A 14555-nucleotide genomic window follows, 5' to 3' on the forward strand; every position below is an offset into this window, starting at 1 on the left:
AGTTGTGGTGAGGGGGGCCCCCAAAAAAAAATATCCAAGGAACCTCTTGAAGTGACCCCTCTTACCAGAGCCTCTAGTCCAAGCTATAAGTGATCCTAACCTAAGCCATGGGAAAGGTACGAACTCCTCCCAGCCTCAGGAAAATCCCTGAAGTTTCATCAAAATCTTTTCTTTACAAAAAATAAATAAATGAATTCCATGTCCAAATCGTACTTACAGTTCACATAAAGTGCTGGAAAGCAATTCTCAATCTCTGTGTAGAGTCTATGTGTGAAGTGCAGAGCCAAGCAAATTTTAAAGAAGTGTCTCCTCAGTCATTCTAAAGGAAGAACAGCCAAAAATATATATATAAATAAATAAAAGGAGTATACGGAGCTGCTTGTGATCAGCTATGTGAGCAAAGGAAGAGTATTATCTGAGTATGAACATTATCCCAATGCTTTTGAGACATGCTCAGTAACTCTTTATAAATGCTTCAGAAGATATTGACAAACTCCTCCACAGTCAGAACTAGAGTTCTGGTTGGCATCAGCCTTTAGTCCATTTGAGTGGGGTAAGGAAAAAAAAAAAATCCAACCTACTTCTCTCAATTTCCTTCCTTTGAGGATTCTCCTCCTCAGGTTTTCAGATTTGTGAAGAATTCTGGCCTTATAGTAGACAGATCCTACCTAAGCAACAAGAACCCCACCCCTTCTGGGCTGGAAGCATTAGAGATTAAAGTCTTCCGGTTATCAGCAGTACAGGTAAACATATCACTACACCAGCATTCTCCAAGGATGAAAGAGGAGTTCAGTTTCCATAGCTCATTCAGCCAGGTCACTCGCTCTCTCCCGAGTCTAGCCACATGAGATTATAATTGCCAAAGTGCGTGGTGGTCCTTTTGAAGTAACAGCACTACTGCCCCCAAACAGCTCTCGCATCTACACTAGTGACAAACCGTTATTGACATGGAATGAAACCCTCCCTGCATTTAAGTCAAGGGGACCAGGATTGTACCCCCAGATTTAATACAAGCCTAGATATGAAAGGCTCTATATATCCCCATAACCTATTTCTAAACCAATCTCTGGTCTAAACCATGAAGCTTCAAAGACAAGATCCTTCCTAGAGAAGATTATTATTATTAAGGTGCTGAACTGGTACTCAGGAGATCTGGGTTCAACCCATGGCTCTGCTACAGACTTACTGCGTAACCTTGGACACGTTACTTAATCTCTCTGTACCCCAGTGCCTTATCTATAGAATAGGGATAATAATCCTCCCCTGCCTCATAGGAGTGTAATGATGTTAAACCCAAAAATAGATATGAGGTGCTCAGATACTGCATTAATAAGGTTAATAGAAAAAACCATACACACACACACACACTCTAAATAAAATAAGTCCTTAAATTGGCTGAACAAAAGTTTTTTGATCAAAAAAGTTAGTTGAAAAAAAGGGACAAGTCTTTCACAATCTTAATCTTTTAGAAAAGACGAAAAAAGCAGGATAGCTGCTTCCAGATAATTCCTACACAGGTCTAGAGTTGGCACCTTTTCGCAGAGGAGAGCAAGAGTCAGGCCTTGACAACATAAACCTTGTTTTCCCTCTGCCGCATCAGGGAGAGGGAAAATAAAACAGAATAAAAAGATACCTTTTGGGAGAGACCAAACCATGCCTGGGAACATGTGCAAGAGAAATGTCAGTCACACTGCTCACACAAACAAGCTACTGAACAAGGAATGCTGAAGTATATTTATAAAGAGATGGGCCCAAATACCCCCAGACCTTAGAGAAGTTTGGATGTGACCTCCACAGCCCAGGCCCATTTCTAATACTATTCAGAAACCTTTTCTCCCTTTCTGTCACATTACTAGAGATGTCCTCATGAAAATAGCATTGATCAATCAGATTCTGCTGCTTAGTCACTACCTGAGCCCGTAATCCTGTTTGTAACTAGAGACAAGTACCCCCTCCACCCCCCACAAATTCAAATTGTAACTTTCCAAAAGTTCGGGGAGGTTTGACTCCTGGGGTGTGCTTTGGACTCATCTCTAGGATGAATTCTACATTACTCTTAACCCCCAAATTCTTAAGGGAGTAAGTGGGAATATTGGTGGCATAAAGGTTACAGGTTTTACTCCTCTATTTATAACATTGTGGTTGCCATAATTATGATTATAAAGTCATGCACAGGGGATTGTGACTTCAGGTGGGGATTAAGCAGCATGAAATGATGAAATCCTAGGGAACAGATTTTATTTAAGTCTCCCTAGTGATTAAATAAAAGAGGGAAGAGAAATATAGTGTAGCTAGAGCCCCTCATCCCAAAGAGTTATTACCAGTACAGAGAGAACATGATCTCTCCTGTTCTGTAATCACTAGACTAATCAGGACTTATGGATTCAGTACCATTGGCTCACTGCGAGACCTTGGGCAAGTCACTTACCCTTCTCAGGTTTCTCCCTCTGTAAAATGGGGAAAAGAAGTTACAGGTAATGTTTTGTGAGCAGAATTCTTTTTTGCCAGTGAAAAGTTCTCTTAAAAAAGTTAATAACTGGAATCAGGCAGATACAAGATACATAAAATGTAGCGTTAACGTTATTAAAAAGAAAACTTGTGAGCAAGCCAATGATGCAGAGAAAAGTTAGGAAAGCCACCAATGCTTCTGAACAGGAAAAAAAAAGTCAGAGGTCACCACAAGGTCTGATTCTTAAAGTTAGATATGAAAGGTGCATTAGATCATCTTGGCCCCTAGACTATGTAATTTCCTAATGCTTTGCCCATACCAGTTTTAAGTGCCAAAAGCAGTAGGTTTTTACTATCATTAGCCCTGCAAAGCCAGTCCATGGTGGAGCAATCTGGATTTTGTTCTGCCTTGCACATTAAAAATACAATTATCAGTTGATGTCTGATCGCAGAATCTTTATGACAGGTGATGCTGTAAGATGCAGAAAAACAGCTTGATTTACAGATGGAGTTAAAAATGTTAATACAACCCTTTCAAGTCTCAGTATTCACAGACCAGCAAAATTTAAGACTAAACATGTGAAAATGCTGAGGAAAACATCCTTTAGAATAATTTATTCTGAGCCACCTTTTTTAAAAAGGCAAATATGATGCAGGACTCTTGCAAAGCATTTGTACTCCTCAACATTTTGAAAGGAATGCATGGCTCACATGCTCTTGAATCCACTGTGTCCACTTTCTGGAGGTGTACGGTGGTGGTTTCAGTAAGGAAGGGAAATTTTAGACGTTAAGAAATTAAAGCGAATGACAAAAAGGATACCGTTAATCTAGAATCAAGCAAAGTCTGCAAAAACAGCTAGGTTCTCAGACATTTCATTTCAGCTTGCTGAAATTCCACACGGACTTTGGGGAATGGTAGCCGGTCACGGCCAATATAAAAAGATTGGCACTATAACTAGCCTTATACATGTGTGTGCTCATTAAGGTTATTTTTGAAAGTCCCTTTTTATCCTCTGCACAGCTTCCAGGCTACTGACCAGAGTCCTGCTGCCGCTTTGCCGCCCCCCACCTGATTATGCACTGAATAGGCTGGGGCACCGGAGCGGATGCCCCACATGGATCTAGCAGAGCTATTTGATTTAATTAACATAAAATGGAGCACAGAATTGAAGTGACAGTACGTTTGGTTTCTCATATTTCCAGAATGGGGTAATGACCCACTGGCAGAGCTGCCTCTACTGGGGACTTCTGACCGCGTCTTAAACTCTCAGGGCCTGATCCTACAAGAAAGAGGCTCAGCATTCTCAGTTTTCAGTGAAATCAATGAGAGCTGAGGGTAACCAGCATCATGCAAGAGTGAGCTCTTAGATAACTACTAGTAAACATCAGTGGCAAAACAGAGACTTGAGACATCTGAATGCAGGCAGTCATACAAAAAATTCTCTCTGGATGTCTGCTATTCACCTTTCCATCTCAACCTAGAACTTGGTGCAGGCCACCAAGGAAGGAAGGAAGGATGGTCCATTGCTTAGGGCAAATTCAATTCCTTTGTCTGCCAGAGACTTCCTGTGTGACCTTGGGTAAGTCACTGTCTCTGTGTCTTGGTTCCCCGTCTGTAAAATGAGGACAATAGCACTGCCCTACCTCACAGGGGTATTGTGGTAACTACATTGAAGATTATGAGGTGCTCAGAGTACTTATGGCCCCAATTACTGTAATTAGATAAACAATGCAGCTGCTTGGCAGCTCCAGACAGGCTGCCACTGGGCAGGATGTGGAACCCTAGTTAATAACTGGAAAGTAAAAACTGGATGGTAGTGACCAAACAGAAGAGGCACCTCCCAGACTCTATGCTACCCCAGATGATAGTTGTGTGTTTCATGTACCATGGAACATGAAATAAAAAGACACACAGCTGGCTACTGCAATTCACATGCGAGGCATGGGAGTGGGGCAATTCACCTGATAAAAGTAGCAGAGATCATAATTTTGTTAGTAATAACAGGACAGAGAACCATATGGCTTGGTTTAAGAGTTTGATAACAGGATACAGAGACATTCACCCCCATATTACCAGTAAAATCTGGGATCTTTATGAAAGGTAACAACATAAGTCCAGCTTAGCAATTGACCAAAAGTTGTTCACCAGTCTGGTATGTGAAGCGAGCTGGTGGGTCCCTCTCCAATTCATAACTGGTGCCCACATCAGACAAAACACCATCATGATTTGCACTAACTGACCCATCTGGTCAGCTGTTCCAGCAAAGGGGTCAAGGATTGAATGGGACATGGAGAATGAACTCTTTTGACCCCCCTCAACATGGCCATTTTGGGTCACACATTAGGCACGTTGGCTGGAGAGCTTGCATTGCTGCTACTCATGCTATAACTGTCCTCCGAACAGAGGATTTCAGTCTTCCAGGATGTCTATCAAGTTAATACCTTTCAACAATACTGGAGGCAGATTTAATTTTAAAATTAAACACCACACTGGAGAGAACAAGCTATCTAGCTTGAAATAACTAATAAATTGCTCTAATTCCTCTTGGCTTACTGGCTATTTAAAATGTCCAATGGGAGCCAAACCTTAATAAACGGGAACACACTGGGGAGAAAACAGAATTATTGAACTGCAACAAATTGAAGAAAGTCCACAAGATTAGGGAGGTATTAAAATTCTGGATCCCCCAGCTAAAGCCAGGAAAGATTTAAAAAACCTCTTTGCATTAGAACCAACTTAAGAAGAAAAAAAAAAAAGCACAGCAAGAGGTAAGAAAAGTTATGAATGGGATAATAAAACTGGTAAGCTTTTGACAGCATGCTGCTGTGAGTAGGGATAGAACCAACTTATGAATAAGATAAAAAACATTAAAAAGGAGGGAGGGACTGACTATATGCAGTTGTCTGGCTGAAATCAGACAGGTTCTACAGAATCCAGTGAAGCTGTACTCTTCAGGGGGGAAACCTGAAGAGAGGAATAAGGCTAGCTGGACTTTTCTGAATTAAACAAAAACCCTTTCTTTCAAAAGCTGAGCCTGAGTCAAAAAGGCTGAGTCAAGACATACAGATTCAAATCCCACTTTCCCCGAAGTGAAGAGTTGTCTAGTACATTAGAGAGAGAGCATAAACCCAGGTCATGAAGTTCACCCAACACACTGTACACAATTTGAGCTCTGAACTGGATTTAATTGATTTTCTCTACCTTTTTCCTCACAAGAGCACATTTGGAAGAGTCCATAGATCTACAGCTCTCCCTAACCCCTCTCTTCTCTCGCCCAGCCTCACTTCTCTCCCAAGCAAAAGGGGTCAGACTTCTCTGAAGCTTGGATGTGTTCAGATTCACTGTTTCAGTTCAGGCCCAAAACAGAAATGGACCCAAAAGGAAGTTCAGATGAACAATCAGGTCCAAACTTCCCCAAAGTTTTGGAGCATCCTAAGCAGTGTTCTATTGGCCCCCTGCCCCATTCCAATTTTAATTTTAAAAAAGATGAAATTGAAGCATGCACTGTCACAATAAGAAAAGACAAGGCCAGTACAACATACATGCACAACAACCCCATTACCTCCTACTGTTTCATGGGTGCATCCAAAGCACATTGATAAATTGGGGCTGTCAGATGAATACGTGGACAGCTTTGAAAAGACTGCATCTTAGATCCTCAATTCTAATGCAAAGAAAGTCACTGAGGGGACTAACTCACTGAGACAGTAGATATGATATGGCACCCTAACTATTCAAGTCTACCAAGGTTGGTGGCAAAAAACATCTTTGGTCTCTGCTGAGGCTGTTTACAAGGGTGCTAATGCTGGATCAAATCCTGAGAGGTACTGAGCTCTGTTAGGATTTGGTCCTTTGTTAATAGTTAATGTGACACGTCCCTTTTTGTTTGGACTGAAACCACCAACTCCCATCTCACAAAAAATCAGTCTGGCAACTTCCACCAGCATCAGAATGGACTGATTTAAAAATCAAAGCAATTTAAACCACTGATTTCAATCAACAAGCAGAAAACCTTGACTTAAGTCATTTTAAATCACGTTTTGCACTTGTACTTTTTAATTTCTTTCCTTTAAATAAAAAAAAAAAAAGTTGATTTTGATTCACGGGCAACCATAAAAACCATGGTAATTTACAATTACAACTAAATTTAACCCTTAAACTAAATTTGGTGCTTCTTTTTGCTTGCCAGGAGGACAGACTATCTATACATATTATTTAAGCAATTACATAGTTTAACTTACATTTATTCAGACTCTTACATTTTTACTTTATTATGTTAAGAAGTACCATTTTCTATTTAGTAGGTGATGACATTTTTTACTTGTGATTTGTCAAATTATTTGGATGGAAATTCTAACAATTTAAAATGCTCAAACATTTTTTATTCAACAAAATTACTTTAAATATGCTGGATAGATAAGGAAGTATGTTTATTCAAACACATTTTGCATATAAAATTGATTATTAAACAAAAAATATCTAATTAGTTACTTGAACTGACTGTTTCTGGTCACAATGTTTTTCGACTACTAATCTCATCCTCGCACACCTAGTTTTTATTCATGGACTGGAATAAAATTCACTTCTTGAATGTCCAATTGCCTTAACTTTGAATGAATTAGTCGCTGAACTGAACTAGTAGAATATTCTCTCTGTACCCGCACAAGAGGCTGCTGCTGGCCAAAGCTGGCTTAGCACTGCAACAAACTCTGATTTCAGGTGCTCAGTCAGTCCAACCACTGAACTGGTGGAACTTGCTTTAAAATTTGGCAGCAAACGTACTGCTTAGTTTGTTTGCGTTTGTATTTAATTTAAATTATTTTAAACAGATTATAAGTGTAGGTCTTAACACAAATTAAATTTAAAATTGTCAACCTAGTTATAAAAAGATTTTTCCATCCTGGGGTTTGTAGAGAGAACCTCTGATTTACCACAGGTGAACTCCTATTTCTCAGGAGTTAATTTTATGGCATCTTTTTATTCCTTGCTTCATTTAGAATTATGTTAATTATTTCTTACAAATGATTCCTCATTTCAGAAGGGCACTGCAAGCAGAACTGTGCTGACAGGTTCATAATGGTGTGCTTGTTCATAATTTGTATCACAGCGGTGCTTAGAAGCCCTAACAAAGACTGGACTCCCATTGTGCTCTGCACTGTACGGATATAGCTAGAGACAGTTCCCTTCCCTGAAGAACCTAAAATATAAATAGACTAGACAGATAAATGAAGCATCACCCCCATTTTTATGGGTGAGCGGCTGAGGCAGACAGACTGACTTACCCTAGGTTATACCAGGAGTCTGTAAGGAAAGCTGTAGATTGAACCCAGATCTCCCCAAAACAAATCCATTACCTTAAACTAAAAGACCATCTTTCCTCACAACCTAAACCCTGCAGTTGGGGTGGGGTGCGGGAGAAGAGAGCAGAGCAGCTGGAACTCAGATTGCCCCAGCAATTTCACTGGGAAGTTCAAGTTTGAAAGAATTCTGCCTCCAAGGGAACCCCTCCACAAGTCCTCGTCTCCCCAATATTTGTGGGAAACAGGGGACTTCCCTCTCCCGCCCCAGCTGCTTCTTCCTAGGCCAAGTATCCTGGAGAGTCTGCAAACCTTGCAGGCACTAGAGCCTTTTCCAACATCACAGGACCCAGCCTAGGTTTAACCAGGTTGGAGGCTCAGAGTAAAGTACATTACAGGTGCTCCTCCATCAGCTGGCATGTTGGCTTTCCCTACAGCAGTGATGTCAGAATGCAACTGATTCTCCATTACTGGTCAGGGGATTGATGCACCTCCCACTGGAACGCCTCTGCATCCCTCAATGACATTGGTATGCGATTATAGTATGTCCACAAAAATGCTGGAAATCTTTGTGATCCTGCCAGCCCTTAGTCTCCTTGAGCAAACTGTCCTAACACCAAAACACAGATCTCTAATTTAGGGTTGGTCCTTACAGAATATTCCACCGTGTTTCTTAAATGTCCCACACAATGGAGCATCCGCTGCTTGCTTTTCTTGGGAAACAGTTTAACTCATCTCATAGTTGGAAAAACTTTCTTAAATGCCTAAATGAGCCTTTGTTATCATCCTTTGGGCCACCCAAACCTTTCTTTCCCTTGTCAGCATGAACACCTTTTAAATCTTAGTGGGGAGCTAGATGTCGTCTAGCCAGGATATTGCATATTCCAGGGTGCATGTGTTAATTTACACAATGTCCTGTATACTGCACTTTTCACACAGGAATCTGAGCTTAGAAAAGTTAGTTATGAAATACCAAGTGCTTTCTTGCTTTAGGGGGGCACACTCCTAAGCGCTCTCCCCTTGTCTTTTCTTAGCACAACTTTATTTGGGCATAAGCTTTCGTGGGTAAAAAAAACACTTCTTCAGATGAAAGCTTCTGCCCAAATAAATCGGTTAGTCTTTAAGGTGCCACCGGACTCCTCGTTTTTGTGGATCCAGACTAACATGGCTACCCCTCTGATACTTACACAACTGTGCAGCAGCAGGGTAGACTATTTAGTCAGTAACAGAGCATTAACAGGGGGCCTCGCTACAGCACTTGATCCCCTCTGTTGCCCAAAAGCAATGCAATCTTCTGAGGGAGGGCCTGGAGAGCCACTAGGCAGCTAGCAGCAGGTACACATTGCTTGGAACAGCTACAGTTCCTCTTTAAAGAAAAAAATTGCATGTTCGCCACTGCTCAATTCTCTTATGGCCACCCTGTGACATCTTGCCCTGCACAACTATTACTGCCTCTCTCCAGCCTGAACTAGCAGCAAAAAGCCAGATTTTATCTTTCTGTGTGGGGTTTTTTTGAGTTTGAATATGCCAGGTTTTTTTTATCTGAATCAGTTTTCTCAACAGAGACTCCTGTGGCACCTTTAAGACTAACAGATGTGTTGGCCTGTTAGTTTTAAAGGTGCCACAGGACTCTGTTGCTTTTTACAGATCCAGACTAACACGGCTACCCCTCTGATACTTGAGTTTTCTCAATGTGCAATCTTGCAGCTTCTCTCAATTCACACGGAAGTCAAGGGGAGACAGAAGCACCTGCCACCTTGCAGGATGGTGCCTTTAGTTCCTGGGGGACAGAAGCCCACCAGTTGATATGAAATTCATGGCCACTGTTTACCGTGGACTGCACTGAACTTGAAAAGGAGCCATTCACCCATCTGCAATGCTCATTTCTGCTAATTAGTCATTTTGAAAACAGCTCAGTTGAATGTGTAAGAGTAATTCTAGACTTGATGCTGCCAGGATTTACAAGCTGCCTGTACTTGTAATTATACAGTATTGGAAGTCTCCCCACTAGACCATTTGAAACCATCCATTTTCATTTCCTCTCTCCAAACCAATGGGAACGAACCCAAAAACCCAACCCACAAACCCCTTCCTAATTTTTAAGCCAGAAAAACTAAATGCTTGCCTTGAAAACCATGTTTGTTTGTGTGATGAATACTGGCCGGGGGTGACCTGGCAGACTCTCGACACCACTTTCAGTATTTTTGTTGAAGTGGCAGGGGATGCAGGCGCCAAATATAGCTAATGGAAACCTGAAACTGCACTCAGGTGCCAGGCCAGAGACTGGGTGACAAAGTAGATTCAGCAACAGGAAAACTGAGCAGTTAAGGAATTTACCCCCACTTTGATTTTTGATTTCTGATGCTGGAGCTGACTTTTTCTGCACAGAACAGATGAGGCATGGACAACAGTAATGCTAGCTTCCCCACAGATACCATGATGATAGACTAACTCTGCCTTAAAGGTGTTCATTCTCCATGGCTAATATGTCCTTGGCCACTCAATGGTTATGTGATGTGGATAGCAGTCCACTAGGAACAGAACTGGGCCACCAATTCACTCTACACCAGGGGTTCTCAGAGGGTCATGAGGTTATTACATGGGGGTCACAAGTACATGCCTCCCAGATATCACTTTTCACACTAGACTTACTAGCTATTAATGAACATACAAATACCACTTTTCATAGCAGAGTTACTACCCATTGCCACCTTTTCTTCTGCACTGCTGCTGGCAGTGGCGCTGCTTGCAGAGCCACCCAGCTCTGAAGGTGGCGGCACAGCCACCAGAAGCACGAGTGGCAATGGGATGTTAAGTCTGCTGTGAAAAGTAGTATTAACAAACATACAAATACCACTTTAAATAGTGTTAAATAAATGCATTTTTAATTTATAAGGAGGGGTCCACACTCAGAGGCTTGCTGTGTGAAAGTTTGAGAATCACTACTCTAAACTAACCATCAAACCACCACCTTCGGATGTTAACAGCTTTCAATTATTATAATTGATCAAAGGACTGGAATGAACAATGATGAAGTTGAGCTGGCAACCTAGAGGTGAAAAACTCCATATCCTATTCCACATCACTTCAACCAAGCAGTAGTCTGGATCCTGCAGTACGTGTGTCCATGCAGATGACCACCAGTTGGAACAGAGCTTCACAGAAAGAGAGGGCACATGCACAGTCATCTGTCCAAATGCTAAAATGTCGTTTAAACATAATACAAAGGGGTGGTAAGTGGAAGGAGGATGCACTGCTTGTCTACTGAGGCAGCAACCTCTCTACATCTAGTAAGAGAAATCAATACATAAGCTACTCTAATATGGAGCCAGCAATGGGGTCTTCAGAAACATGGGTGAACTAATGAATGAGAAACATACACCCTTATCCCAGTATCCCGCCTTCATATGTGAAGCACTACCTTCCCTGCTCTGCTTCCGATACAGAAAGGTCTTTCCAAGGTATCTGTGTCCTGCACATCGATGTCTGAATCCCTGTATCCCTCACACTGTAAATGGGCCCTGAGGAGCACTCTTCATATTACTTGTGCTTATCACTTAAGCCAGGGGTGGCCAACCTGAGCCTGCGAAGGAGCCAGAATTTACCAATGTACATTGCCAAAGAGCCACAATAATACATCAGCAGCAGCACCCCCCTCCCATTAGCTGCCCTGCTGCCAGCGCCTCCTGCTCACCAGCAGCCCCACCCCCTCCTTCCCTTCCCACACCTCCTGATCAGCTGTTTTGTGGCATGCAGGAGGCTCTGGGGGAGGGAGGAGGAGTGAGGGCACTGCAGGCTCAGGGGAGGGGACAGGAAGGGGTGGAGTGGGGGCAGGGCCTGTGGCAGAGCCAGGGATTGAGCAGTGAGCCCCCCCAGCACATTGGAAAGTTGGCGCCTGTAGCTCCAGCCCCAGAGTCAGTGCCTATACAAGGAGCCACATATTAACTTCTGAAGAGTCGCATGTGACTCCAGAGCCACAGATTGGCCATCCCTGACTTAAGCGGTCGTCAACTACCAGGGCAGCCACTATGTTAAGGCTGCCGACTGTCTCTTCCTGCATCAACTCTTGTAGTATTGCTTACATAGAGTCGTCGTCGTCCACCCAGACCTACCCAAGTTAGGGCTGTAATCAATTGTGTTTAAAACTAATTGAATAGAAATTGCTTTATTGAACTAAGCACCTGCTAGTCCAGTATCCTTTGGGTCAGTTACTAGTACCAGCTGCCTCAGGGTAAGGTGTAAGGAGCCTTGCAATAGGCAGTTATGGGAGAACCTGTCCCTAGGGAAAGTTTCTCCTAGCCTCCATTAGTTAGAAATTGATGTGTGCCCAGAAACAAGAAATGCAGACACACTGGCAACCAAGTGCTGTGATAACAATGTTGGCGCCCACACTGAACATTGTGATTATTTTCTGATTGCCAAATAGTTTGCTCTATTTTGTACAGATGGTTAATAAGACTACAAACTTTGTCAAGAAACTATGCTATGGATTTGCTGAGGGTTAACCCCTAACAGAATTGTCATCTTAAGCAGGAAAAAAACACCACACAAATCCCTCTCCATGTGGAATTCACATTGGGCTGGAAAACAGGTCAAGTACATCTTCTGGCAAAAATATACTTAACACCTATTGCTGAGCCCAGATGCAACCACCAGGGTTCTTTTCCACTGTAGATGGCACTTCAGTAACGGTTTCATTTCTGAGGGTTGTGTATCATATCCTGTATTCTGACTGATGAAAAAGTTGTTTGTTAACCTACCAGGAAATGACTGGCTTTTCCAATGCAGCCTGTTGGCTCTACACTGGAGCTGACTATACAAACTGTTCCTTACAGTTCTGGAAAGTGTTGAACACAGTATGTGGTTGATTTTTTTTGGTCTTTAGAATTAGCTTGTTTCATTAGATAACGGTCAGTTAGTTAAAGCTTTTATAATGAGCCTTGGCTTTTCTTAGTTTAATTGTTTGGGACTGACTGGGTTGTTGATTTGTATGGTTGGGCAGGAAGATTTTTCTTCTAGTGAGGGGAAAGACTGCAAATTCTCTCTTGAAAGTCTTCCTCACAAAGGTGTGGTAAAGGAATATTTTTATGTCTGGCTACCTACGTGGAGCATCCAGGTGAGATGGCCTAGCATTTGTTTGAAAATACCTCAGCTTCCTGAAACCGCACACTCAAATGACAGCACAGCTGTCTCAGCCTTTCATATGTTTGTGGTAGACAAACATAGTACAATGCCGTTTACAGTCTGTGTGTTTCAGATGAGACCTTATTACCCAATGGCCTCTGCTCTTGGTTAGCTGTTAAAATCCCATGGCCCTTTTGGCCAGAGTAACCATTTGTCTGGTGTCTTTGCACAACACTGGTAAATTCTGCCCAAAGTGCTGGCTGGTTTCTCCCCTATGGCTCAGAGGTGAGCTTACACTCAGGCTAGGTCTATACTACCCGCCTGAATTGGCGGGTAGAAATCGACCTCTCGGGGATCGATTTATCGCATCCCGTCAGGATGCGACAATCGATCCCCAAATCAGTGCTCTTACTCCACCAGCGGAGGTGGTAGTAAGCGCCGCCGACAGAAAGCCGCAGAAGTCGATTTTGCCGCCGTCCTCACAACGGGGTAAGTCGGCTGCAATACGTCGAATTCAGCTACGCTATTCACGTAGCTGAATTTGCGTATCTTAAATTGACTCCCCCCTGTAGTGTAGATGTACCCTCAGGAATATGAAGGGGGGCGGGGCAAGACAGAAAGCAGCTACATCATAGAAGATGCTTGCTTATGGTGGCAGGTGACTCATTTCTGAGAAACCAAGGGGCATGACTCATCAAGTGGGGAGGAATCGGGGAAACAGTCATGTTCTGCAGCATTTCTCTATTTCAAGGCCTGATTCTCCACTCCCTTGCACCAGTACAACCCCATTGATTTCAAGCTGGCATAAGGGAGTGGAGAATCAGACCCACAAAGCAGTGTAATACATTCACAAGACAATGTAGGTTTTAATTCACTGCTCAGAGAAGCAACTTAACTGAGTCTATGACAAATTGCTGAGGGATCATCTCTGTACCCGGGACAAGCAAACAGGCCAATGCCAACCCAGCTCTGTGCTGGCAGTGCCAGGGTAAGTAGAGGCACAGAGTAGTCCAGTTGATTTCCATTTTTTTTCCTGCTGTACTACTCCATTCTTTGCTCCCATGCAATGAAAGGGGGCAGTGGTAGTGGATTCTTGCCAGAGTATTTGAAGCACTGTGAGGGTTGGGAAGGTTAAAGATATTTTTCCCCTACCTGCTGAGAGGGAGATCCCTTCAGATGCAAGCACCTGTGCAGAAGGACTGACATGAACAGATTATGGTCTTTTCTCCAAGGTAGTGACATGTTCACTCCTAAACAAAAATGTTGGGAGACTGAAAGCATGTTACTAAATGCTGAATTCAGAGTAGAAAGTAGGGAGAGAGAGAAACCAGTTCTGTAAAGGGGGACTGTCTAGCACCTTCTTTAAAATATATATCAGAAGTGACATATGATATCCTTGGTTGGGTTGTTGGTGCAGATGGAACTCAGGACTGCTGAATATAAAAGCTCGCCCCTCAATCTTGACACAAAGGATCAGGTCCACGAGAAAAAGAGAAACTCTCAGCCTGTTACAGGGCGGACACAGTCTTCAAGAAATGCATGTAGACTCCTTCCTTACCAGCAGGCTGATAATGAGCTATGACATTGTTAGCTACAATCTTCATGAAAAACCATGTCAGAGCCATTTATGTGAAATCTGGTATTGATTTTGTGGAAGCCCTACTGACCATTTCACCTCACTGTGA

The 14555-nt window shown here is 42.6% G+C and overlaps 1 protein-coding gene across 1 annotated transcript in view; it reads right to left on the reverse strand.

The window, feature by feature from the left end:
- Nucleotides 1–14555, reverse strand: part of PTPRA (protein tyrosine phosphatase receptor type A) — a 245300-nt gene that overhangs the window by 204011 nt on the left and 26734 nt on the right. Inside the window, exon 2 of the mRNA XM_054028788.1 lies at nucleotides 218–319. The gene's annotated coding sequence lies outside the window, so the exon portion shown is untranslated. The remainder of the gene's footprint in view (nucleotides 1–217; nucleotides 320–14555) is intronic.

Source organism: Malaclemys terrapin, chromosome 5, assembly GCF_027887155.1.
Source record: "Malaclemys terrapin pileata isolate rMalTer1 chromosome 5, rMalTer1.hap1, whole genome shotgun sequence".
In the NCBI taxonomy this organism is placed as follows: Eukaryota; Metazoa; Chordata; order Testudines; family Emydidae; genus Malaclemys; species Malaclemys terrapin.